This window comes from Lemur catta, chromosome 1 (genome assembly GCF_020740605.2).
Source record: "Lemur catta isolate mLemCat1 chromosome 1, mLemCat1.pri, whole genome shotgun sequence".
Classification (NCBI taxonomy): domain Eukaryota; kingdom Metazoa; phylum Chordata; class Mammalia; order Primates; family Lemuridae; genus Lemur; species Lemur catta.
The window spans coordinates 15,731,809-15,758,969 of NC_059128.1; positions in this window are offsets into that span (position 1 = coordinate 15,731,809).

A 27,161-nucleotide genomic window follows, 5' to 3' on the forward strand; every position below is an offset into this window, starting at 1 on the left:
TTCCATCCTCACAAAATTGTTGATGTCTCTCATTTGCTGTTCTATTCTCTTTTGGATTGTATGTTTATGCATTTAAAAATTCTTTGTTCTTTTTATCATTTAGGAAAGTTTCTTGGAGGAGCCAAGATAAGCAACTATGTCTAATCTGTCATATTTTATTCCTGTTTTAAAATTCCGTTCCACATGAAATCAATACACACACACACACACACACACACACACACGAGAGAGAGAGAGAGAGAGAGAGAGAGAGAGAGAGAGAGAGAGAGGGAGAGAGAGGGAGAGAGAGAGAGAGAGAGAGAGAGAGAAAGAGAGAGAAATTCTAACATTTCCTGTAACACTACTGCACCAGGAAAGCACAGATTAACATGCTGATTTGGGAGGCAGGACAAATGATCATAATAGAAATGAATGCCCTTAAGGAACTATAGCAGCACTATTTGAAAGTGGCATACAAAGGGCAGAACTTCTGCTAATCAAGCCCTCCACAAAAATCAAATTATAATTCTGAGCTTCAGAGTTTCTGGGTTAAAATGCAAAGAATACATCTGAACCAATTTTTTTTGATGAGGATTGCCCTTTACAGACAAACTTCAATTTATATCATGAATATTTTTCCATAAATCCAGGTGAGCAGACATTGACAATGGGGATCTGGCAGTGTGAGTTGAGACCCGACCACAAGCAGAGTTCACAGGAAGCTGGCAGCAAAGGGTGGGGAGCCAGTAGGAGGTCAGTGTAGATAAACAGTGAAAATCACGGCAGACCAATGAAGACAATGTAGTTCTGATCAATAAAATCTGCCTGTGTAAGGCATTGAACTCATGTGGAAGAGTAATAGTTATCTCATGTTTGAAACAGGATCCTAATTAGCCCAATGCAAAGAGCAATAATGTCGAATAGTCAGGCATGAAGCACTGGGGTGTTTGCCTGTGTGTAAGTCTCAGCTTTCATACATACCCACTTTGTGAATTTGAAGGCTGCATACACAGGTGTTGCATCAGTTTCCTCATTTGCAAAATTAATGCGATAGCAATACTTACAGGGTTATTATGGGGATTAAAGGAAATAAGGCATAGAGAGCATTGAGCATGGGAATAAAACATAATATGGAGTTCAGTAAACTCTGGCTGACCTACTCAAGTCCATAAATTCCAACTTCTCAGCTCTTGCACGAATGTCCCCACAAAGCCTTCTGTCCGACTTGCATAACTCTGAACTTCACATAAACAAGTCCTGCCCTGCCTAGACAATGAGAATCACATAACCTGGGCTATCTCATGTTGTGCTGAGTGTCCTCTTATACAAGGCAAAGCTTTGTCACTGAAGCTTAGATACTCTTAGTATTTTTTAATTTGTTTCTTCCCTTGCAATTAGATGTTTATTTTTCATATTGTATTGATGTTTAATTCAAATTCAAATATAACTTTTATTTAGGCTACGTTTATTCCTTTTGTAAGAAGATCTGATTAACAAATAATAAAATAAAATCATACCTATGCTTTGAAACACCTCTGAAACACATTCTCTTCCATGAGTCTTTCCTATAACTACAAATACTCTTTATCTCTTTTGAACCTGACCAGATCTATTTTTACTTTATTGTTTATAACATACATATCACAATATTGACTTATTGGTAAACATTCAATTTAATGTTTTTAGTAAATTTGGAGATTTGCACAAGCAACACCAAAATCCATTTTTAGAACAATTCTGTCACTCCCCCCCACCCCCTCCCAAAATCTTTAGCACCTACTTTCTGTCCCTAACCCTGGCCTTAGGCAACCATCAATCTACTTTTTCTATATATAGATTTGAATTTTCTGTACATTTTATATAAATTGCTTTACACAATATGTGCTATTTTATGACTGAATTTTTTCAGTATGCAATGTTTTTGAGGATCATCTATATAGTAGCATGTATCAATACATGCTCCTTTTCATTGCTGAACGGTATTCCATCTTATGGACGTACCACACTGCTGTTATTCATCCACTGATTGATGGACTTTTGTGTTGTTTTTACTTTTTTTTGCTAATATGAATAATCCTGCTATAAATATTCACATACAAGTCTTTGGGTGGATGTATGTTTTCACTTCTCTTGGGTAGATACTTATGCATCCAGACAAAACTTTGTATATCATTTCTCTGTATAGCGCATTGTATTCTATTTTAGCATGATTGTATTTGGGTCTGTCTTTACATATTCCAGCCCCTTAAAAATGGATGTTCTCCAATGTCATGTTCTACTCTACTTTTAAAAATAATATGTCTTTTGATCAGCTTCTCTATCCTCAAAGTGTAATTATAATTTCTACTTACATGATTTAAGTATCTTTATCGTCAACCTTCCTTTTGTGTGCCATCTATGCGGTCTAGTTTTGGAGCATACTTGTTAGAATATTAAATACAACTTAAATTTTGGCTGATAGAATATCGATCCCGTGTTTTATAAAGGCTTCCTGCAATCATGGTTTTAAAAGTGTCATTGTCCTTAGGGAGTAAATAATATTCATATTAAGTCTAAAATATAAGGTTTAAAGTAGTTCCTTTAAAAATAAACTTTCAAGCCATTCACATTTGCTATCTTTTTATTTCTTCTTACACTGTCATTAACAAAGGACTCCCCAAAAGCAAAAATAATTGAGGCATCTATTTAGACCATCACCTGTGTGGTGAGTGAAGAACTGTTTCTTTAATTTTTTATTTTTATTCTTTATTGATTTTTTTATTTTAATATGGAAAGAAAAATTTCCTAAAATACTATTTTTGAAAGCACCAACAGTTTTAAACTCAGCAGTTGCTCTTGCCTTTTTCTTTATCGAAAAGGAGAAAGAAAGTTATTTTTAATGGCAATTGTGTGCAAATTTGGTGTGGGTGGAGCTGGCAGAAACATCCACCATATAAAAATAAAGTGTACCTGGTTGGGGTATTAGAAAGGGTGTAATTTCATCTTTAGTTTCCCACTTGCAATTTATGACTTCAACAACTTCCATGGAAATTACAGCTTGAAGCACACATGGTGCACTTTATTTTCTATTCTTAAAACTTGAGGGAGTAAGTGAGAGCTAAATTCATGGCAAGAAAAACCCCACAGTTGTTCTACTGATGCTGGGAAATAAGATTTCTAGGTACAGGATTTAATAAAAGAACCTAATAAGATTCTACCATTTTTTTTTTGCCTCTTTTCCTTTTTTCTTTTTCAGTTCTTTATTTTAAATGTTCTTCAATCTCAAGTTGTAATTAGAAAGAGTCCATTTTGATTTGCAGGGTGTATTAGCTTAAAGCGAGAGCTGCAATGCATATTCTATTTTTTTAACCACCAAATTAGATACACTAAAACTGGAACTGATTTTCCACGTTCCTGTAAAATATTTTTATAAGTAAAATTTGAAGAACAGCTACTCATTAGAAAGAGAGGGGAAAATGATGCCGATTCTAGTTATACTGATGCTTACAGGTACTTGATATTTATCTTAAAGTTTTAACACAATGTTTTTAAACTGTAAAGCTATATAAGAGCACTATTACTCCATTTGGCCCCTACTCTATGAAAGATATTTTTTTTTTGCTAAAGATAAGCAAGGTTACCCAGAAAAATTTGAGATCTCATGGTACATATCAATTATATATAATATATGAATCCCAATATAAAGTAGACACTATTTGGGCAAGGATCAGAAAATGAAGTTTTTAAAAAGTGAGAATTGTAGTTTCTACCATCATATAGATGTTTATAGATTTCTATATAGGGGAAAATCAATTTTTTTTCTATATCTTAAGAATCTTAGGCTGTTTTGGCTTCCATAACAAGTTATAATAAAATGAGTGGGTTAAAAAAAAAAAGCAGAAAATTTATTTCTCACAATTCTGGAAGCTGAGATGTCCAAGATCAAGGTGCTGGAAGGTTCCCAGTCTGATAAGGACCTGTCTCTTAGTTAACAGAAGGTCATTTTCTCTTTACAACCTTATGCAGTGAAAGGATTAGGGGCTTCTCTGGTGTCTGTCTTATAAGGGCACTAATCCTATTCATGAGGCTCTTATCTCATAACATAATCACCTCCCAAAGGCCCCATCTGCTAATACCATCACATTGGGGATTAGGTTTCAACATATGAATTTAGGTAACATAAACATTCAGTCTATAGCTATAAGCCTATCCAAGATTTGATTGCAAATTAAGAGACATCTTTCTCATTTCTGTTCAGAGTAAAATCTAACTAGATCTTTAAAATTTCTCAAGAACATAATGCATAATGTTATTAAGTATGCAATAATATGGACACGCACACACTGCTTATGACAGTGTGAGTTGATATAATCTTTATGGAAAGTAATACAGAAATTTTCATAGTCGTATTATGAATTTGAAAAATATTCTGGCAATATGTCCAAATAAATAACTCACAATAGGTATATAAAAACTTCTAACTTAAAATATGTTTGTGTAGTATCATTTATTTTGGAAAAATATAAAGTAATTTAAATATTCCAAAGTAGCAATATGATTTACTAAGATATAGCACATTTACTCAGTGTACTGTAATGATCTGCTATTAAAAATAATCATTGTAAATATGATTTAATTGCATAGAGATTTCTTATTGTAAAATATTAGGTGAAAAAGCAGTATATAAAACTGGATATACAATATAATTATAATTTTATAGAAAATAAACAAAGGAGAAATTGAAAAAATGTGAGCTGTGGCCACATCCTCATTTTATTATAGTCATTTGAATATTGTTCATTTATTTTATTTATTTGCTAATTTTTAATGCATTTGTCATACCCATATACATTCAGCTTATTAACTGAACATGGAACAAACATATTTATTTAATTAGTTTAAAGTTGGCTTTTAAAAACCTGCTCTATTGAATTATTCTTCTCTGCCTTTTGATTAATTCTCAGGAAGATTACATTGGTTTTCTGGTCACTTTCAAGTATTAAAAAGGGAAGTTTAATCTAATAACACAAGCATTAGTCTTTCATGCAATTTAAAATTCTTCTTCCTTCTCACAGATGGGCCAGAAAAGTGCTCAAAAACCTGCTGTGGAGTAGGAAAGAGATATATCCTATTTCTTTAGCTTATTCTTATTTCATCCTTTCCCACTCCCTACACCAGATGCCTACTTTTCCTACAGCTTGGACTAGGGGGAGAGAGATGTATTAATAGTAAACAGCTGAAAAGGTTTTACCTTCGTAATGGAGTTGCACTCTTCAGAAGGTACACTCTGGATGTATCAGAAGCCCAAATCCTGCATTTTTCCTCATCTGAAGACTTGGGTCATTTGGGGATCTTCTAAGTCCCCTTCCCTGGAATGGGTTAAGCAATCCCTAATTTACCATTTATGGCCAGCTCCCTGTGGAGCTTCTGCCTCTAAAGGTTCACTCCCAGCATCTTCGTGTCAAAGCTATCTGGCTTCTGGCAGCAAGCTCTCTTGACCAAGCTATTCTATAAGACAAGACAAGCCTGGGTGACTTTCATGAACCCACTTGAATTCTAAGAGAAGATTTTCAGGGTTTCCATTTTGTCAGTGGAAGTTTATCATGTTCCTCCTAAAATTCCTTCTGCTTACCATGTGCTACTCCTATTACCATCACCTTGAATACCTGAATTACCTGAATGTTTATATGACCCCTAAAATTCATATGTTGGAATCCTCGCTCCCAAGGTGATAGTAATAGGAGACAGAACCTTTGGGAGGAGATTAGGCCATGGAGGTGGAGACCTCATAAATGGGATTAGTTCTCTTATAAAAGAGGCCTGAAAGAGAGACGAGAAAGAGACCTTGTTTCTTTTGCCTCTAAGTGAAATTAGAGTGAGAAGATGGCTGTCTATGAGGGCCTTCACCACATTCAGAATCTGCTGGTGCCTTGATCCTGGACTTCCCAGCCTCCAGAACTGTGAGAAATAAATTTACGTTGTTTATAAGACACTTAGTCTATGGCGTTTTGTTATAGCAGCCTGAATGGACTAAGACACCATGCATGCCAGATGGCCTTCATACTTTCAATACCCTTTTCGAAATTCTTGGGAAAATATGCCTCCTATGAGGTGACAGTTCAGGATCTGAGACAGAGACACTGAGATAGAGTTAAGAGTGCAGGAAGTTTAATGAGCAGTAACACCTGTGAAAATTTGCCCAACTCGCATGCTCAGTCATCTCTAGGAGCTTCCCTGGAAGAGCATGTTCATGGCTTAAATGTGGTGACGTGTTTCAGAGATTGCTTAAACATGTTGCTGACAGCTAACAACTGTCATCACACCTGAAAGAAAATTTTTTCTTGAAAGGAGATCTGTGTGGGGCAATGCCATGCTGGGCCCCATATGGGGAGGACCTTCTAGTACACAGACAACTATCAAAAGGCATTTTCTCCCCAAATATTCCTCCTATCAAAATCCTCATTTTCTCTCATATACCCAGAAGAATAGTGATGGACTTAGACGGGTTGGAAGGATTTTGGGGACATCCCTAGTAAGTCCATCACAAATTACCTAACACCTTTCTTTTGAATATGTGTGTACTTTGTGCATTGTCAACTTTGAGGACTCAGCTGAAATTCTGAAATAGCTGAAAAAAAATCCCATGAAAGACACAGCTCAAAATTTAGCTCTTTCGTGAAGTCCTTGACTTTTCCAGGAAGAGTGTGGTTTTTTAAAACTTGTGCCTGGCAGCTGAGTTCAGAATAGAGTTCTCAGAGAGATGCATTTCTGGCCAATCTACTATGATCTTTTGTACTGTTCTTTGCTTGAAGAATTTACAATTTTTACTTTAAGATGGGGTCAGTCTTCCAAGACTGGTTCACACTAACCAAACTCACAGAAATATAATGCTGCTACCTACACGGTGCCACAACAGGTAAGGAGACAGGAGACATGCTAGCTTCCCCTTAATAGCTGTATCCATTAGTTCACAGCAACACCACAAGATGAGTGCAAAAGTCTTCCCTAAACGTAGGGTTAAGGAAAGAAATTACAATATAGAGAAAACATATAAAATGTATATTAAATATTATTCTCCCTATGGTCTTCACAAAGGCATTGGTCTTTCTCTGGGCACAAACCTGATCCTTGCCTTGTTGTCTGCCTCTAGTTTTCCAATATACTCAAAGCTTCTGTGCTCGAAGAAGAGGCTTCAAGTTGGCTGACTATGGGCATTTCATGCTTGCTTTTGCCACTAAGAAGAACCAAAATAGCGAGTAGATGATAACACTTCTAACTGATCATCCAAGAGACAACACTGGAATTCAAGAGAAGAGTGACAAGCAGTACCTAAAGCAAGGGAGGAGAAGGAATCAAGGCAGCCTGCTTGGGTGGGATTAGCTGGGAGCTGAGGGAGATTCCCAGGTATAGGGAAAGGATAAGTGAGAGCCTTTCAATGGTCCACATCCCCACTGTGGATTCTTGCAATGCTAGCCACAGGAGACCCCCTCAACCCTCACGGGCCCTGACACAAACACAGGGAACTGTTGGGAGAGTGTACAATGGCACTGCCCCAATGCACAGTCTCCTGGGGGGTGGCTAAGACTAGGTCCCACACACTCCCTGAAAGCTGAGCAGCTACAGCAAAGTGCCACTTTCGAGTCCCAACCCCAAAAGACTGTGCCCTGTCTTGGAGCCCAGCGGTGTCAGGGTCGAGGCACAAGAGAAACATGAATTGCTGCCCCTGGGCCTTAGGTGTGAGTGACTGTGGGAGACTGCACCCAGCGCCTACTGAGTGAGGTGCTGGCTACTGCAGCAGCAGCTGAGGTGTGAGTGCTGCTGGGGCTGGGGTGCTGTCATTGAAGGTGGCACTGCTCCCCCCATTGGCAGGGTGGTAGTGCAATTGCTACTGCGCTCTGCCCAAGCATTCCACAGGTGGTCTGGGGATTGACCCACCCCTGCCTACAACAGTCAGCACCTGTACACACCATCAGGGGCCTGAGGATAAGCCAGACCAGCCCAGCTTCAGTGCCCTGCCATGTCAGAGAACACAGTCTGAGGACCAGAGGATTCTCCAGCCAAGTTCATCATCATTGACACCAGAACACTCCTGGGGACCTGAGGTTGGGGCTACCCACCTGGCTGCTACCACTACAAATGACACGTACTCTCACACACCACCTGCAGTCCCAAATCCCCACATCCTTCCAGCACGCCTTTATGAAATCCCTTCTCGAACTCCCTGCAGCTACAGTTCTGCATGTGTATGAGAATCTGTAACTTAGGTGCCCTAATGAAAGTTGTAGAAAGTTCAGAAAGAGGCAGAGGTCATCTTCCTGCTGCTGTCAGTGTATGTATTTGAAAAGCAAGGCCATGGAGACACGGTGTCTAGCAATATCACTTCATGCGCATTGAGCGGCAGTTGTAAATGGCAGTAGAGTTGACCTGGAATGTCTAGAGATAGTTGTGGGCAACAGCAGCTTTCCAATCTGGCCTCTAACTCCTTCATCAAAGCTGAGGTGGTGACAACCTCCTATTTCCACAGCTTCTAGGTGCTGCAGCAGCAGTGGCTCCCTGTGGTGCCAGCTCTGCTGTGTCCTCATAGTCTTTTCTGGGAGTCCAGACTAGGAGCCACTTACCCTTCTAATTCATAGTCACTCATACTGTGTTCCCTAATAACCTTTTACTAAAAATAAGTACAGTGTTGTTGTTTTTTCCACTGTTTCTGGATGCCTTTTTCTTCATCAGATCCCTATTGCATAAACACCCAACCTTTTCAGTAAAACCCAAAAGGATTGGTTGTCCCTAGAATATAACTCAGTAAGTAGAATTAAGTCCATGTGCAGATTTATTGTCCACCATTTCAAACCAAACCCCTGAGGCTCAGGAGTTAAGAAGCAGAAAGGAGATTTTCTCTTGGTTATTTATATAAATACAAGAAAAACAAAATTATTCTCTTACAATTAACATTTAATAGTTGATGAGGTATCCTATGGCCAGTACATGGGAAGCTATTCTATCACTAGAGAGTTGCTGCAACTCATAGCATCAGAATAAGAACAATTTAGCTAAATTATTGAAAAGTTTAACAGCAAGAGACTAAGATAACTTTATGCATTAATTTATGTAGAAATATTCTTTTCATTATTGATCTTCCTAAAAAAGAAAATTTCAAGAATACACTTCTCCCTACCATGTTTATCCTTCTGTATTCATACTAAGATTTAATTATTTTGTATGAGATGGGCAGTTATTTGGGAAGAGAAGTTATTTTTTTAGATCCCTGAGTTAACCCCATTCAGCTCTGTAGGCTGCACCCCTGTCTGCCCTCTTGCCCCAGTTTCACACCTTGTCGGGCAAAGGTGAGGCAATGCCAAAGCCACTATTTACCAAGGAGTGTTACAACTTAAAACTAAGAAATCTGCAGTTGCTCCCTTTCCTTCTTTTCTCACTCTAATTCCCTAGGGTAGTTGATTACGAAATAAGCTAGACTCATTACCAGGCCCAAGGGAAATAGCAGAGAAATGTACTCTAAATTAGGAAAATTTACTGAAGAAATAAAATGTTTTCTTTTTTACATAGCCAGACATGTAAATACTTACAAACAAACATTATGTTATTTCCCTTGACATTTAACTTTACTCTCACTGGAGCCTGTCGTGTTTTTATACTCATATTAATTAAAAATGATGTTCAGGAATGCTTGTCTGGCTCTTCTAATTCAAAGTAAGACAGTCTGAACAAGTTTCCAAGATGTTCCCTGCAAAACCAGAACTGCCCTCTTATCTGTAATGTTTTGTAGGTTTCATTTGGGGGCCAGTAAATTATCTTTCTTAAATATTGCTGTTATTTTAGTATTCTTTCTGTGGCACTTTTTGTATTTTTCCACAATTTTTGTCCATCTTACTTTTTAATTAAGATTTTTTTCACCTGTTCAGTTCTCGATATGGTGTATATTGGTCTTTTATCCTGCAACCTTGCTAAACTCATTTATTAGTCCTTATAAACAATAGTTTGTTGTCGATTTCTTAGGAATTTGTACACACAGGATCATGTTATCTATGAATAAAAACAATTTAACGTTTTCTTTCCAGTTTAGATGTCTTTACGTCTTTTACTTAGCTGATTTCACTGGCCATAACCCTCAGTACAATATTGAACAGAATTAGTAAAAGTGGAAATCCTTGCCTTCCTTGATCCTGATCTTAGAGGGAAAGTACTTAGTTTTTAATGGTGAATATGATATTATCTGTAGGCTTATGTAGATGCCATTTATCAGGGTGAGGAAATTTCCATATATTCCTAGTGTGTTGACATTGTTATTGTTTTAATGAATGAGTATTCAATTTTGTCATATGCTTTTTCTGTGACTATTGACATGCTCATGTAGGTTTTGTCTTCTACTGTTAAGTGCATTTTTTATTTCAGCATATTACAGGGGTACAAATGTTTAGGTTACATATATTGCCTTTGCCCCACTGGAGTCAGAGCTTCAAGTGTGTCCATCCCCCAGACAGTGTGCACTGCACCCATTACATGTGTGCATGCCCATTCCCTTCTCCTCTCTCCCACCTGCCTGACACCCAGTGAATGTTACTACTATATGTGCACTTAAGTGTTGATCAGTTAATACCAATTTGACGGTGAGTATATGTGGTGCTTGTTTTTCCATTCTTGGGATACTTCACTTAGTAGAATGGGCTCCAGCTCTATCCAACATAATACAAGAGGTGCTAGGTCACCATTTTTTTTTTTGGCTGAGTAGAACTCCATGGTATGCATATACCACATTTTATTAATCCTCCCATGTATTGATGGGCACTTGGGTTGCTTCTACATCTTTGCATGTTACTTAGTAATTTGGAGATACCTCAAAGAACTAAAGTGTATTACATGAACTGATTTTTGTATGTTTAACTAACTTTGCATTATTTGAATAAATCTCATTTACTCATGATGTATTATTTTATATGTTGCTGGATTCATTTGCTAATGGTTGTTGAAAATTTTTGTGTGTATAGTCACATATTAGGTTTTTAGAAAACATTTTTTGAATAAAGAAATGTAAAAGGAAAAGTGAATGACAGCTTGAGGTATGGCGTTACAGAACAGGAAAATAAAATACAGCAGAGAATTGATGTCCTAGTAATTATGAGTTTTTAGCACCATCCTCTGAGATAAAAGGCAGCACATGTATCACTCCTATAACTCAAATTATTAGAAAGACACCTGTTTACTTTCTCCAGAATAATCATTAACACTAGAGCCATCCTTAAGCAGAAAATAAGAAAATAATCTTTCTCTGAAAATGAAATACACAAATTGTGTGAGAACACCTTTTCAGGTTTAATTAATTCACTTTGTTCTATTTATAAATTGTTTCTGGCAACAATCATAGCTTTCTCTTCACTGATATCTCATACCCATGCTGGGTACAACCCAAAGCAGAAAAACAACACAAAAAAGAACTGTTTCATGTTCAGTTCAATTTAACTTGTTCTTTGAAATTTCATTCAACAATTTGTTCCAGAATGAATGTTAAGACTTGAGGGTGAAAGTTTGATAAAGATTGGGAAAATGGTGTGGTGGCAGAGCTTTGCTACAAAATTTTGATCCATTACAAAGGAAAACAATGATGACTCAATGTGAAAAACCTGGAAGACACCAACTTGATCAGAATAAACATTCCAAGAAGTCGGACAGGTGGATATTGTTTGCCTCCTGATGTACAGAAAAGAGCACATCATATTTGGTGGTCTTTCTGCCAAACATGAACTGTCTGGGAAACATGAGGAAATACTGGATGGGTGTAGTTTGAGGGATAGTTTATGGAAGGAAAGGCTTAAACTCATTTAAAATGTCAATATAAGGCCGGGCGCAGTGGCTCACGCCTGTAATCCTAGCTCTCTGGGAGGCCGAGGCGGGTGGATCGCTCGAGGTCGGGAGTTCAAGACCAGCCTGAGCGAGACCCCGTCTCTACAAAAAATAGAAATAAATTATCTGGACAACTAAAGATATATATATAGAAAAAATTATCCAGGCATGGTGGCACATGCCTGTAGTCCCAGCTACTCGGGAGGCTGAGGCAGTAGGATCGCTTGAACCCAGGAGTTTGAGGTTGCTGTGAGCTAGGCTGACGCCAGGGCACTCACTCTAGCTCGGGCAACAAAGTGAGACTCTGTCTCAAAAAAAAAAAAAAAAAAAAAAAAATGTCAATATAATGAAAGGGAGGGAAAGACTATGGAACTGTTTGATTTAAGGAGACATCACAACTAAATTCAATGTAATATTGTGGTTTAGATCCTGGATCAGAAATAAATAAAGGAATGTCATTGTTTTTGCTGTTGGCAAAATTTAATGGGATTCTCCATATCAGATAGTAATGTTAAGTGTTGTATAAATGTTGATTTGCTGATTTAGGCGGATGTATTGAGATTATGTAAAAGGATATCCTTGTTTTGAGTAAAAGACACCAGAATAGTTAGAGGTGATGGGCATCTTATTTGTAACATAGATCTATAGATAAATATATACACACACAGAAAGAAAGAGGGTGGGTAAGAGATGGATCAATGGATCAAATGTTGGAAATTGTTCATAATTGGAGAATCTGAGTGAACAGAGTTATTTTGTGCTGCTCTTTCAACTTTCCCTTAAGTCTGACATTATTTCAAAAATAAAAATTAAAAAGTAATTTGACCAACATTTAATGAGCATTTACTACATGCCAAGAAAGAAGTAAAGTGGGGAGGTGAAGCATAGTCTTCATATTCAACAAGCACAGGATGTTAGGAAGAGACAGCCATGATGCAAATGTGCTTCTTCACTTGGAGCCTCCCTGTTTATCACCCAGTGCATCTTTTTCTCTTTGTAGATATCCAAAGCCCAGGTTTAAGGACTGTTAGTGCTGTACTGAAGTGGGTCAATCCTAAGTTTTGTTCTTCCCTGGTTTACCTAAAAATGTCAGTTAGCTAGGTCATCATTGATCTGTCCTGAGGAAAGTAAATCTGGGATCCCAAGAAGCAGGTATAATAGCTGTCACATTAAAAGGTCCTCAGCACACAAATAACTTACTACTACTTTTTACTCCTTTCATGAAGTTATTATATATATCTGTTAAAGTGCAAATATTCCACTTGAACCAAAAGGAAACTCTTTAAGGCATGTATAGCTAGTAACTCCTCAGTTTAATGATACCCATTTTTTAAATTTCAGAATATTATAGGGGTACACACATTTTGGTGACTTGAATTACTTATGCAGAGTTTGAGTTGAAGTTATAAGTCTGCTTATCATCCAGATAGTGTGCACTGTATCCGTTAGCTGTGAATTCACCCATCCCCTCCTCCCCCTCCACCTGCTTGATTTCCATTGAATTTTACTACCATATGTACACATTAGAGTTGATCATTTAGTTCCAATTTAATAGTGAGTACATGTGGTGCTTGTTTTTCCATTCTTGCAATACTTCACTTAGGATGGTTTCCAGTTCCATCCATGTTGTTACAAAGGTATTTTTATAGTGATTCCCATATATAGTTTTAAAAACAGTCTCATTAAAACTAGGTATATGTATATGTGTGTGATAATATATGGATAGATAGATATAGATCATTTCATATATATTTCATACGTTGTATATATATTTCCTATATTTTTGTTAAAATTTTAACAAGAAAAATTACAGAAACTACCCAGTTCGGAGAAAGGGGTTGTAATGCAGGGATACTGAAGAGGTTTGACTTTCTAAATGGGTGACGTGGGGTAGGGTGGGAAGGCTCTTCTCAGTTTGTATCTTCTAGAATGTATTCAGACCATGCCAAGAGATGTTAGAGCTACATCAGCAAGTACCAGAAGGCCAGAGCGCTCTGCATTTGTTCCTACGGGGTTTACCCAAAGGGCAACACAAAAAGCAGCAAAATGCTTTCTGCTGCAGCATCACAGGGCATGCATATTTTGATTGAGAAAAGAAAAGCCAAGACACAGTAAACAGTCTAGTTGTTCAGTGATGTATAAAAATAATGGTAGAGGGACTGAAAAATGTAATGGGATTCTGGGGTCAGGAGCAGGAGAGGAAAGAAGGGTACTGAATATGGAAGATGAACAGGCATAAAAAATACACTTTGAATGGTTAAAATATTTTGGCTAAGTTCATCTTCAGTAGCAGTAAATTATAAAAGATCAGAAAACTTTTATAACCCCAGGAATAATTCTTGTAAGTGAGGTAATATATAATAAATGGAAATAAATCAGAGATCTTTTTTTTCAAATACCACAACAGAAACACACACTCAAGAGCAAAGGAGAGACTTTGAAACTTGAATCTATATCTAAATAAAGGCAATTATAAACTAGGTTTCAACCTTTCCTCCTTATTTTGCCTTCTTTATTTTTCCCCCTTTCTCTCTACCCTCCCCCCCGCCACCATCTTTTCCTTCTAAATAGATAGAATTCTTCCAAAAAATAGGTGAAGGGGAAACCTTATAATGCAATGAATTATTACAAAGTTGAGAGGATACTCCAGGCTTTGAAAACAATCATGTGATTTATTATCCACATTTACGGATCCAAGGTTGGGGAATTATCATGCTTAGGGATAGATAAAAAAATATAATCTAAATTATAGTATAATTGAAATAAGTATCTCCCACTAACTTGGAAACACTTAGTATTGTAACTGCTATGAAATCATATAATACATGTGAAAAGGGTTCTGTGACTCTAATGTAATGCCAATTTTTTTTTATTTCTTTGTTTAATCATGTCTAAGATTTAGGTAAATATGAGAATGCCGGCTAACTCATTCTTCAACTAGTATACACATTATACTGGAAGTACTTTTAGTCTTTGTCTTTCAACTAACTGTATGTGGGTTTTGGTTGTAATTACTAAACCACTCTTCTAGTTCATGATTGCATTTTAGCTACTTACAGAGTTTATTGAAGCAGAAATGAACCTATTCATTGGATTTAGCAAAATCAACTCATACACACACACACACACACACACACACACACACACACACACACATATACATGAATATGATAGAATATCACTCCTACAGTCATGATGTCAGGTTATATGACAAAAGGAATTTCACATATATAATTAAAGACCCCAATTAGTTGCCTTTGAGTTTATAAAAAGGGAAACTTATGTGACCTAACTCATTAAGGTCTTTGTCACTCTCCTGCATGCTTGGAAGAAAGGAAAGAGAGCATGCTGTGAGAGGAAGAGGCCACGTGGGAAAATCTGGGAGAGCCCTTTGGGAGCCAGGAGTGTCCTCCGGTTAAGAGCCAACAAGGAAAAGGAAACTTCGGTCATACAGCTGCAAAGAAATGAATTCTGCAAGAACAGGAACCTTGGAAGAGGATCCCAAGCCTCAAGCACTGACATAAACCTCAGTCCTTTAAGCATGGTTTCCTTCAATTCTTTGAATGTGTATAACTGCTTTGAAGCTTTTGCTAAGTCTATTATCTCATTCCCTCCAAAGTCGACTTTTATTGCTTATGTCTTTGTTTTTGTTTTTGTTTTCCTATCCTTCCCTTCCCATGTATGAATCACACTTCCCTGTTTCTTTGAACATCTCATAATTTTTTGTGAACAATATGTAGACTGATCCTCAACCTCCTCCAGAGAATTTTGTTGCTGCTTACTTGATCATATGTTTATCTGTTAAGTGACTTGGTGGAATTAATTCTGTGAAATATTTCCCCCCAAAGTGTGCAGTGTCTAATGTCCCTGATTAAGTTTTTTACCTTTTAATTTAGCTGCCTGGGGGTCACCCTATGTCAGCATAGGTCACTTAGTCAAAGATTGTACTTAATCACCCTTATTCAATTAGATATTTACCTATTAGCATTGGATATAAGTGTGGATTACAGCCTGCTCTCATTTTTCTGGTACTTTACAGATTTGTTTTTGCCCACATTTTGCCAGGGAACTTTAGGTTGGTTATTCATTCTATAATCTTTCCCAAGGGGCTGCAGCCTATGTCATATACGTAGTCTTCTAGAATACCAGGAATGTGTGTAATTTTATTTTTGAACGTGATTTCTAGGAGTCACATTTGAGTCAGAGAAACTATTATATTAATAATTATTGTTAAGCCAGTGTTAGATTAGAGGTTGCTTTTAAGACCCCTTTGTCAGTGAAGCTTCTGGCCTGTGTTGATGGGTGCAGCTGGGCAATGCTCTCAAGTCTGCCCCATGTCCTGCTGTGATTGCTTCTGAGTGGGTGCAGCCTAGATAAACGCACAGGCATCTGGAGCCCCAAGGTTAAGTAGGATTCCAGAAGGGATCTTCTTGACTGCCTCTTTTTATGGTTCTCTCCATTAAACTTCTGGCTATTCTGCCATGTTGCTTGTATCCTGGAGCTACGAGTCTACTTCAATTATTTTCCACCAAGATCTCCACAGTTTTCAATGATGCCTTTAGGCAGGGGTTTCTCCACTCTCTGTTTAAATAAAATCAGTCTCTTCAGGCAGAGTTCTGGAGCTCTTTATTCCTAAGGACAATGTTTCACTCTGGGTAAAATTCTTGGACCACTGCTTGAAACTGAGGTCTGGAAACTTTTTCCTGAAGTGAAATCCTTGTTCCCTGATGGGCCCTTAGGGGGAAGAATGTCTGCTTCTTCCACATGGTGGAACCTCTACCCTAAGAGTCAGCTGGAATGTGGGTGACCAAAGACTCAGTATTATTGGCCTGCTGATCCTATGATTAGGGGCTGGGAAAAGAGGGGGAGATGAGAAACAACAGCATGCCCTCCTGATGTAGTCCCACACTTAAACCTGGGAGAATAAGAACACCCCCTGCCTTCTTGGCTGTACATGCCCTGGTAAAATTTCTGTAACACAGAGCTGAGCTGGGGGACAGGTTAGAGAACAGGTTATTTCACTGTTCATGCCAAGATTCAGTATATTTTCTTGAATAAATGTTTTACCATTTGTTCAATTTAAAATTTACATTATGGTTTTTAAAAATCTTTACCATTTAAATTGTTGTTTTGGTGGACAGGGAGTCTGCCAAGCTCCTTATTCACAAGTACCACATCCTGAATATCTTTTTTTTTTTTTTTTTTAAACAGCATTGATCAAGAGATTCTGGTCTGGTCATTCAGTTTTCTCCATTGTTATCCTAGCAGCAATCCCTCACACACACACCACCACCACCATTTACTGCAGTCAGCCATGCCCCACTCTCTCCAGAACCCATCATGGCAAGCTGAATCTTTGCTCTACATACAACATCTAATATGTTGCCTGAGCCTATCACTTATGGTCCAGAGGAATATCTCTCTGTCTTCTGGGCTTAACTGTTAACATGCTTCAACCAACCCAGCCACCACTGTGTGGGCTGCACAGCTTCCATCCTTTTCTTGATTACCTCTTGCTTTAGGAAGAGCAGTGAAAATCATTACATTAAAGATTCCAATTGTATAATCTCTTTATACAACTTTGCCACTTGCTCCAAGTAGTCTAACTTAAAAAATAAGCATCAGTATTCAAAGACTGGAAGTTCCTCAATCCATCTGCTTCCCTCTCGTGCTTAAACTACCACTATACTCTGCATTGCACACTTCAAATAAACCTTTCACATATTTTTTTCTGTCTTCTATCTGTCAGCTATTTAGAGGGTTAATGGCATATTTTTCTTCCTTTGGAACATTATTATATAATCACGCTTTTCATAATTCCCTTCAGGTACATCTCCATTTGGCTATACTCATTTCAGCAGCCTCTTCAGGGTATGCTCATAACTCTGTAAGTAGCTGAGTATATTTAATATATTTACTTTAATTTTTGTGCTGTAATTTAAAATCTATTTCTTTCCTTAAGACTGTAACACTCCAGGAGTATGATTATATCTATGCTTTCTTGTGTCTAATGCACAATTAATGGTATTATAATATACATTAGGTTGATTGTTTAATATTAGTAGAATATCTAGGTAGAGCACATTGGGAAAAAGAATAGAAAATTGTGCTGTGCTATTTCTCAGAAGTAGTTTGGCTTCTAATCTTTGGACACACCATTATATAAAGGAAAAGTAGCATACTGTTGTTAAATTCTAGTCTTGGCAGAATTTATTTCAAACTCAAATTAACAACATTTTATGGAAACCTTGGACATGTATTGCATCTAGCTGTCTGACTTTGGGAAGGTTATTTAATATCATTAGCCTATGTTTCCACATATAAAAAATAAAAAAAAAATCTGGACACAATGTTTCCACAGGCCCACTCTGTGCTAAAATTTTGTCTTTTCTGTACTCTAGAAAGTCACCAATTATGGTTGGCCATAATTAACTTGCTGATGTCAGAACCTGGCTTGTTTGATAGTGGGATGGTTGTTAGCGCCAAGTTATTCCACTGAGGTTGAGTGTCCTCAGCAGCAGGCCATATTTGGAGATTTTTGGTATAGCTCACTCGTAAGTGACTATCCCATCTCTTAGGGCAGGCGGGATCTCACTGTCATCAACTCCTCCTTTGCTTAATATGTTAGCTACTTCCATAGTACAAAAATTCCAGAAAATTAAAAATAGTTCAGATTGGGCACATTCTATACCATTCAAGGAGAATTTGTTTAATACACTTTATAACTTTTAATACATAACCATTTTGTTATCTTACCCCCACCCACCCCCTGTTTCCACCACACACAACTTTTTCAAGATATTCAACACTGCTATTATCCAGCTTGAAATTAGGAGTGGAGGCAGTGCTCAGGAAGACTGAAGCCAAGAGCAACACTGAAACTAATAAGGAATCCCAATTTGTCAAGTCAGTGTAACCGTTTGCCAAACAATGTTTTAAATGATTTAAATAGCCCAGTGTGTGTTATAGACCGGTTCCTGAGTTATGTTAACCTACACGTTGACAAGTTTTGTGGATTTTCACATACTAATTTACAAACTCACTAAAGAGAACTAAAAAATATATGTATCTTTTCATTCTTTACAAGCAAGCTATAGAATTCTTTTCCTGATAAGACACATGACTTGGTAACCACATCAAGCCAAAATATATCTGCCATATTAGTCTCCCTATCAGGTTACACTGAAATGTTCTCCTTATAACACTCAATAAACAGTCTCATATGTGTGCCATAAACCTTTGTTATATGTGCCAGGCTGAGAAAGAGCAGAGGGGCTCTGTGGAAGGTCTTTCAGTCCCAAGTCACTTGCTCACAGTTCAGTGGGAGGATGAACAAAGCTGTTTGGGGAAGGGTATTAATGAATTCAACAATGTTATTTGCCCAGGAGACTCGTAGTGCTGCATGCCAGTTTGAGCTGCAAGGAGAGAGACCAGAAATTCCAACAGGCAGCCTCATTCAAGCAGGTAATGAGTGAGCTGTGTATGGTTCATTACTCACTATGATGGGGCATTGTTATAATGTGTAAGCTCTTTTATTAGGTGTAGATCTTATAGGACTCAAATATACATTCTTTACAGGGGCCTTGATTTGGATTCATCCTGTACTTATTGAGAAATAGTGGGAATAACCATTATTTAGCTTTGGAAGGAGACCCCTGCTCAATGCAGAAAGGGTTATGCCTAATGAGGTTGAATTACCTGGGAGTGGAGATTTTCTAAATTAATTTGGCACATCATCTAGGGATAAGACAATAACCACAGACTTCTTAAGTCAGGCCTGAAGATATGAGTGGAGAAATGAGATTCTCACAAGATTTTATCTTAGAATAATAAGTACTGAGATATAGTTTGTTTTCAGTAAAATTATAGTGAAGAACATGGTCTATCTCCATTCAACAAACATTTTTAAGTACCAATTATATGGTAGGCATTCCAATTTCTAAGAATCAGGCAAAGTTTTGATATTAACAAGGAAATACAAATTTATTTGGAACCTACTATGAACAAGGAGCCTTTTTCTCCCACACTAAGGTATGATCTCTTACAACCCTATGAAATAAATGTTATAATGTACCCTCTTTTACAGATAACTGAGACATAAAATATTTGATTAATATATTTTTCATACTGCAGCTGACATATAATGGCAAACAGATTTGATGTTTCTGAAATATATGCATTGTGTATATGTGATAATATATAACATATATCATATATATGCTACAGATCATGAAATATTAAATATATTATATGTTATGGTACTATATATGATACCACATGTATATAATACACAATTATATACAAATATGATGTATATTATAATGTATGTATGTTATTATCTATGTAATATACACAAAAATATATATGCGTGTGTGTGCATATATACATATATGTATATGCATTTATGTAAGTCTATGTATATGTGTGTATATATAGAGAGAGACACAGAGAATGAGAGAGAGATGATCAGTTCATTTATGGATACAAAATAATAACATTTAAAAGCATAAAACCGGGATAGGCCTTGAAAGGGATAATGTGGATGAAACATTATTTAACAAGCAGAGAAAAATTCAGCTATAATCAGATGATAAGGAAAATACACTAAGCGCAATGTGGCAGGGGAAGAGAAGGACTGCCTCAAGCTGAGAAAGAAAGTGATAACCTAAAACATGTTATTGAGTTTTCCAGCCTCCTCGAAGCAAATAATGCCTCTGAAAATTTTCTCAAGTCTATCAAACACCCACTAAAAGAGACTCAATTAAATTTTTATTCACCAACTTAGAATGAAGAAACTTCAGAATTGTAAAGTGTCTCAGAGGCATCCAATCTGCAATATCTCTAAGGACAGATATTAATTGATTTACTCAACTGTTTTGTTTGTACCAAAATACAGAGTAAGTACAGGGAATTCTAAAATAAAGATATGTTCTTGGAGTTCATATCTTAGGGTAATTATATTTATACAAAGAAAATGAGAAATGCCAAAGAAGTTGATATACTGTTAAGTAAGAGTCCAGAATGTGGCATAGAGGACATGGCATCTGAATCAGATGTCAACAACATATAAGGCATTAGAACACAGTGAAGACCGTAGGAAAGGCAAGGAGACTGGAACACTGTAGTACACGTATCATAACAATGGTCATGACAGTGGAAATGAAAGTACAGCAACCAAGACAAGAGATCACCAAGGGGGATCTACCTGAAACTTGGGCATACTAAGTCTCTGGATATTTCCAGTAATAGAGAATTCACTGGGCTTGCTGTAATTAGCAATAATTTTTTCTGGTATTAAATGGGAATCTTCCTCCATGTAATGTATAGATGAATTTTTGCTATGCTTCCTGGAGTTATAGTGTTTAAATAAATGCCCTTTTCAAATATTTATAAAAAGTTATCACAGTGTGTTCCAACTCTGAAATCAGTAAAGCTCCCTTCAACTTCTTGCCTTTTTTCTGCTTCCTTCTCACGTTCTCTAGTCTAGATGATCTCTCACCCTCTACCAAGCATTCATGTACCCCACATCCCCCAACTTCTGAATTCATTTTCTCTTCACCATAGAAAAAAATTTAATGTTATTAATTGCACTCACAACAAAACTCAATTGCAATTGCATATGAATTTTAAGATGGTAAGAATTTCAGTCCTCATCTTCTTCAAACTCTTTAGTTTTATGTTACTTGAAGAAGTTAACACAGTAGGAAACTCTTAAATTGTGTTTAAATGTTTCCATTTTGTGAGTTCAACTTGGGGGTAGGTGGGAGTATGTGTTCAACAACTAGGAACCTTCATCCTTCATCATAAAGGTTGTATTAGAGTAGGCTAACTATTCAAACAGACATCCTCAACATCTTAGTAGGTTAAGAAAATAAAAGTTTATTTCCCATTCAGAGCAGAATCCAATATAGCTGGTTGGGGATACAAGATTCCAGCAGGTATTCAGAGACTCAGGATTTTTTGATATTTTGCTTTACCATCTTAGAGTGCTTTAGAATTCTTAATGATTCACTGTATACAAACTGGAAATAGTTTTTCTGAGTGGTATTCATCATTTTCATTCACCTTCCATTGACAAAAACTATGTTACACATCTTCATTTACCCAGAAAAGGAAGATCAGGAAACAATTTGGCTGTGTACCCAGGAAAGAAAAAATAAGTTTGGATTCTTTGCCCCTGAGGCTTAGATAAGTTTGGGCTGACACACACAGGTGGAATCAAATGAAGGTTATGTAATGGGGAGCCTGATTCAGAGTCAGTGACTCATGGGTGACAGTATGCTTGTGTCATATATGTTACTGACTGTGATAATGATGAAATAAAAAGAAGTGAAACTTGTCATTCATAACAGTTCTGCCTTGTTTAGAACTGCTTCCCCACCATCTGTGCCTATTTTGGTACATAGTAGGAGCTCATGAAAAGTTTGCTAAATTAATTTGTGTATAATATAGAGCCAATAAAATCAAAACAAAGACATATGTGAGCTATGACAAAATAATGTTATTTGGTATTGATGTTTATTGCTTATGTTTCCTTCTATTACTATATAGGCTACAAAATTTAAGAGTCATATTATATACTACAGAAATTAACATTTGCCTAGATAGCTCTCTCTCAAACTCTGTATATATTGGTCAATACTTGATGTCAGTATAGTCCCACAAAAATTGGCACAATTTCATTTTCCTAACATTAAAAAAATGTTTTGAAAGGAGAGCATTCTCCCTGTAGGAAAGTGTCTTGGAATTTTATCAATTTCATATCTTTCTATCTCCAAAAGTATGATATTTTTCATTCTGGTTAAATCAAATAGTTGGAGTACTGGTTTTAATTTGACTTTTGAAGACAGTTACTACAATGCTATCATAGTGATGGGGTAAGAAAACTAAGAAATTTGCTAAGAATAAGGAGGTTAAATTACAAAATAGTGTATAGGTGTCAAATATTATATTTTGCACCCTGCAGAATATTCTTTATCACAATACAATAATATGTATCACATAATAGCATACAGAATATATCATATTTTGTACATACTAAAGTATATTTACTAGATTGAACCATATGAAATTGACCATATTTGACTTTTTTTGCCTATAAAGATGGTATTTTCCTATGGTCCAACCACACATGCACATACACACACAGAAACACACATACACACCCAATTTATTCTCTCACAAAACATCTTTTCATCAAAAATGGCCCAGCCAGATGGATTCATTCAACTCAAATTAGTGGTAAGGAAAGACACTCTTAAAATTACATTAATTTTATGCTGACAGGGCTCTTTTGAAGAAGTTCTTTTTCCGCTGAGCTTGTCTGAAGACTAAATTCACTGTGTCAATAAGCTATTTCTGACTGGTTATGTGTTTTTGAAGTTTTCTTTTCCTTTTTTCTTTTTTACTTTCTATGTCATTACTAAGTGACTCAGAAATACCACTAATGGTGCAGTAAATTTATTCAAAAATTTCCATAATAACCTCTATTTGTTTAGAGATGTGTGACAGATTTTCAGGAGAAAAATCCTGTAGAGTTATTAAGTAATGTCACAATCTTCCTGAGTAATTTCAGAGATCTTTTAGTCACACTCACCAGTTAGATCGTAAGTTAGGGAAGAGTGGCAAACTAATTCTCAGCTACCAGAGGAAACGTTTTTCAGACTTGAATATGCTCATGAGCTACTTTTGAAGGGAAAGCTTTTGAGAAGTGCTTCTTTAACATAAATGTCACACAGGATTTCTAGGGCTAGTAGAACATCCCAATTTTAAAACAAGAGATATTTGTACTCCTTTCTTTGTTCCCCAGATTTATCATTTCTGTTAAAATATCCCTTCAAATTGTATTTACTCTCAGCTGCCTAAATTCATGGGCACAGTCACCACTAAGGGATAATTTGTGCAAACCTAGCACATGAATCACTGAATGGAATCACAGAGAAGTAGTTTTCCCTCAGGACTGATAGTGTCATCTTCATTACGCTCAATTTGTTGTACAGCCTAGGAAGGTACACAAGGAAAAACACATCCCACCAGAGGAATGAAAAGAAAAACAAATCTAGATAGTGTCAGAATTGGAAACCCTGGCTGCTTCTTTTTGAACTTGTTTTCTTTACTAAATGCTTTTACCAAGAACTTTTTTCCCACTATATTTATTTATTTGCTGTCCATGCATATTGTGAACTATGGTGTGATTGCAGTCACTGATGTTAATTTTATTTCTATCCTGTATTTCCTGATATGGCACATAGTGCACTTTTAAACTTGGATTTTGTAGTAGACCTGGTATCTAAGTGGAATCTTGAAAAACATACATGAGTTAGTTTGGATTCCACATTCCAGCCCTTTAAACATCCGTTGCATAGATACTTAACTTTCCTATCCCTTTCCCACTTTGTAATGTTTTCTAGCCAACATGACAATCCTGATTAAAGCAGAGCTCTGCTTATTTTGTGCCCATACCTAAGTAACTAATGATGGTTGGACAAAAACTTCATTTCAAAATTATATCTACAACTCTTAAGCAGGTCTTCAACAATATCAAGCAATCCTACTAAAATTCCCTGATCAAATGGCTCTCCCAGTTACAGAGATAATTATTTTACATTTTCTCTTATTTCCTTTTCTCTAACTTTTATCAATTCATTTCATTATTGAGCAACTAGAAGCAGCAGAGAAATACCTCATACCCCCATCACTAAATCTACTAGTTGATAATTATCTATCTTAGCACAGTCTGTTTTTTTCTTTCCTATCACAAACTATTTTTATTTCTATTAAAACCATCTTGTATTTGAATTTGTAATTCATTATCTCTTGCTCTTTCGAGGAATCGGCTATTAAAAGTATCTCCTTGCTCTGCTGAATTTTAAGTTTTACTCCTGCTAAAGGAAGTTTCTCTCTAGCCTAAAATATTTTTAAAATAAAAATTAAAAACTACTGTCTCCATGTTTTCTTGAATACTTCTCCATTTCCTTCTTTCCTCTTTAGAGTAGGAGTTACTGAAAAAGTTGCCTAGCACCACTATTTCTACTTTTCTCTTTCTAGTTGGTCCTTAGCACACCAGTATGGTCTCCACTAAAACTGCTCACGTCAAGGAGAACTTCAACTCCCACCTTACCAAAACCCATGGCCAATTTGAAGTTTTTATCTTGGTCTTATCTTCAGTTGAATCAAATATTGCTTCTACAGTTTCTAATTGATACAGACAGATAATATAAAATAGATAATGCAGTTTTAATTTAAAAATAATCTTAAAAATTGTTAAATTTAGTTGGCAATACTCCTCATTCTGTTGTTGGACTAATGATAAATTTCTTGGTGTAAAATTAATTCATTGGATAACTTAGTCCTTGATGGGTGCTGGATTCAAATTTCCACCTTGGGTAGGTCTTTTCCTTCAGAAAGAAATACATTTTAACCATGGATTGTTCACTGTGTCCTTATTGATGCTCTCTCTATGAGGAAACCTCTAAGGTATCTACATATTTAGGAGGAAATATCATTATTAGTATTATGAAAGACAAACAATTTCCCTGAGGATGTTATTTCTTATTTTAAGCATAAAGAAATACCTTTATACTTGTATATTATTTCTTAGTTAAAATTTTTTAAGTGATTAGTATTTATAACCAGATTTATCAAGAACTGAACAAATTAATAAGAAAGCATGGAGTTACAGAATTTCTATTTTACTTTTAGAGTCTCTCGAGTTTTGAAAAATGTGAATAAATGTCCATATAACTGCATGGATGAATCTTAAACATGATAAAGGAAAAAAGACAACAAAGAACATAATGCTGGCGATAACAAAATGCCACTTACACATGCACATAATATAACAATATACACTTGGCTAATATGCAAGCAGAATGATATGCATTGAAACCTTTAAGGTGGTTCCTTAAGATAGGCTGCCATATCTCCTGGCTTTCCTGGGGCAGTTCAGGTTACACCTGTTTTTCAATTTTCCTTTGAAATAAACTAGGATGGGTTTGTAGACTTCTGCCTTGTACATCCAGCTTCTGACATAGACTCAACTAATAGTGTCTGAAATATATGTGAGGTGAATTCTTATTCTAACACACGGTCAAATCTGAATTATCATAAGATGTAACTTGTCGTTATTTTCCCAACCCTTTCCAAATACAAAATGGTGCCTCCATTTCCAGAGCATCAAGCTGAGTTTTCACTGGGAAATCAAATGCGCTCTGGAAGGAGTATCTAAGGTCACCTAATTCCTTTGGGGCCCGAATAATGATGAGAGAGATATTAGATGTCGCTGTTCTCCTTAGCACTTAATATATTAACCAAGTGTGCAGGGTTCTGGTTTGTGGCTTGTGAGATCCACAAAGCCATCGGGAATCACTGTTTGGGTCAACAGAAAACATGAAATTGTAAGTAGGGTGCACTTTATTTTTTTTATTTTTTTTTGAGAGTTTTTTTTTATTTCAGCTTATTATGGGGGTACAAAAGTTCAGGATATATATATTGCCCATGTCCTCCCATCTCCCCGAGTCTGAGCTTCAAGCCTGTCCATTCCCCAGACAGTGCGCATCGTACTCATTATGTACGTATAACACCACTGCAGCAAATGCATTCAGATGTACTTAAGTTAGTCTGAATGCATTTGCTGCAGTGGTGTTATTTATTTTATAGCAAATGTCTTAAAAACCACCTTTAAACTTGTTTGGTAATGCTTTTTAAGCTTTGAAATAAATCTTTTAGAAGGAATGAGCTCAAAAATTAAGGTTTGTATTTAATGAAACATTAAATACTTAATCCTGACCTCTCAAAAAAGTTGGTGCTGAGTGTTTAGATTGCACAAGTATGTGTTGACATTTATCATTCACCTTGGAAGCTACTCGCTATGCCACTAACTACATGAAAACTAGTAGATACAAATCTGCCAAAGAAGCATTAGCATCTATGTCAAAAGTTAGTGGTTGGTATAAGAAGACTGCATCCAATGACACATACAGCAGTAGAAAGTGCAGCCACATATCACTCTATAAAGCATTACCTTTCATGGTGTGCTCATACATTCATCTCATTCACTTTATATGTATATATATTGAAAATGAAGAAATAACCACTATGGTGTTGTCTTCATTGAAAGAATTATATTCAAAAGCAGTTAATTTATTCCATATTTATATCAGTGTCATTAGATGCTTTAAACAGAAAGTCAGTTAATTCTAATAATGGTTTTAATTTATTTTATTCAGTTTAAAACATCAAAACAAAGCTTTTTGAAGTTTATTTTGTCAAAAATAAATTAACTGACCTTACTGTGAATGCCATTATAAATTTAGTTTAAAAGTTAGAGCACTTTGGTAAATATAAATTTA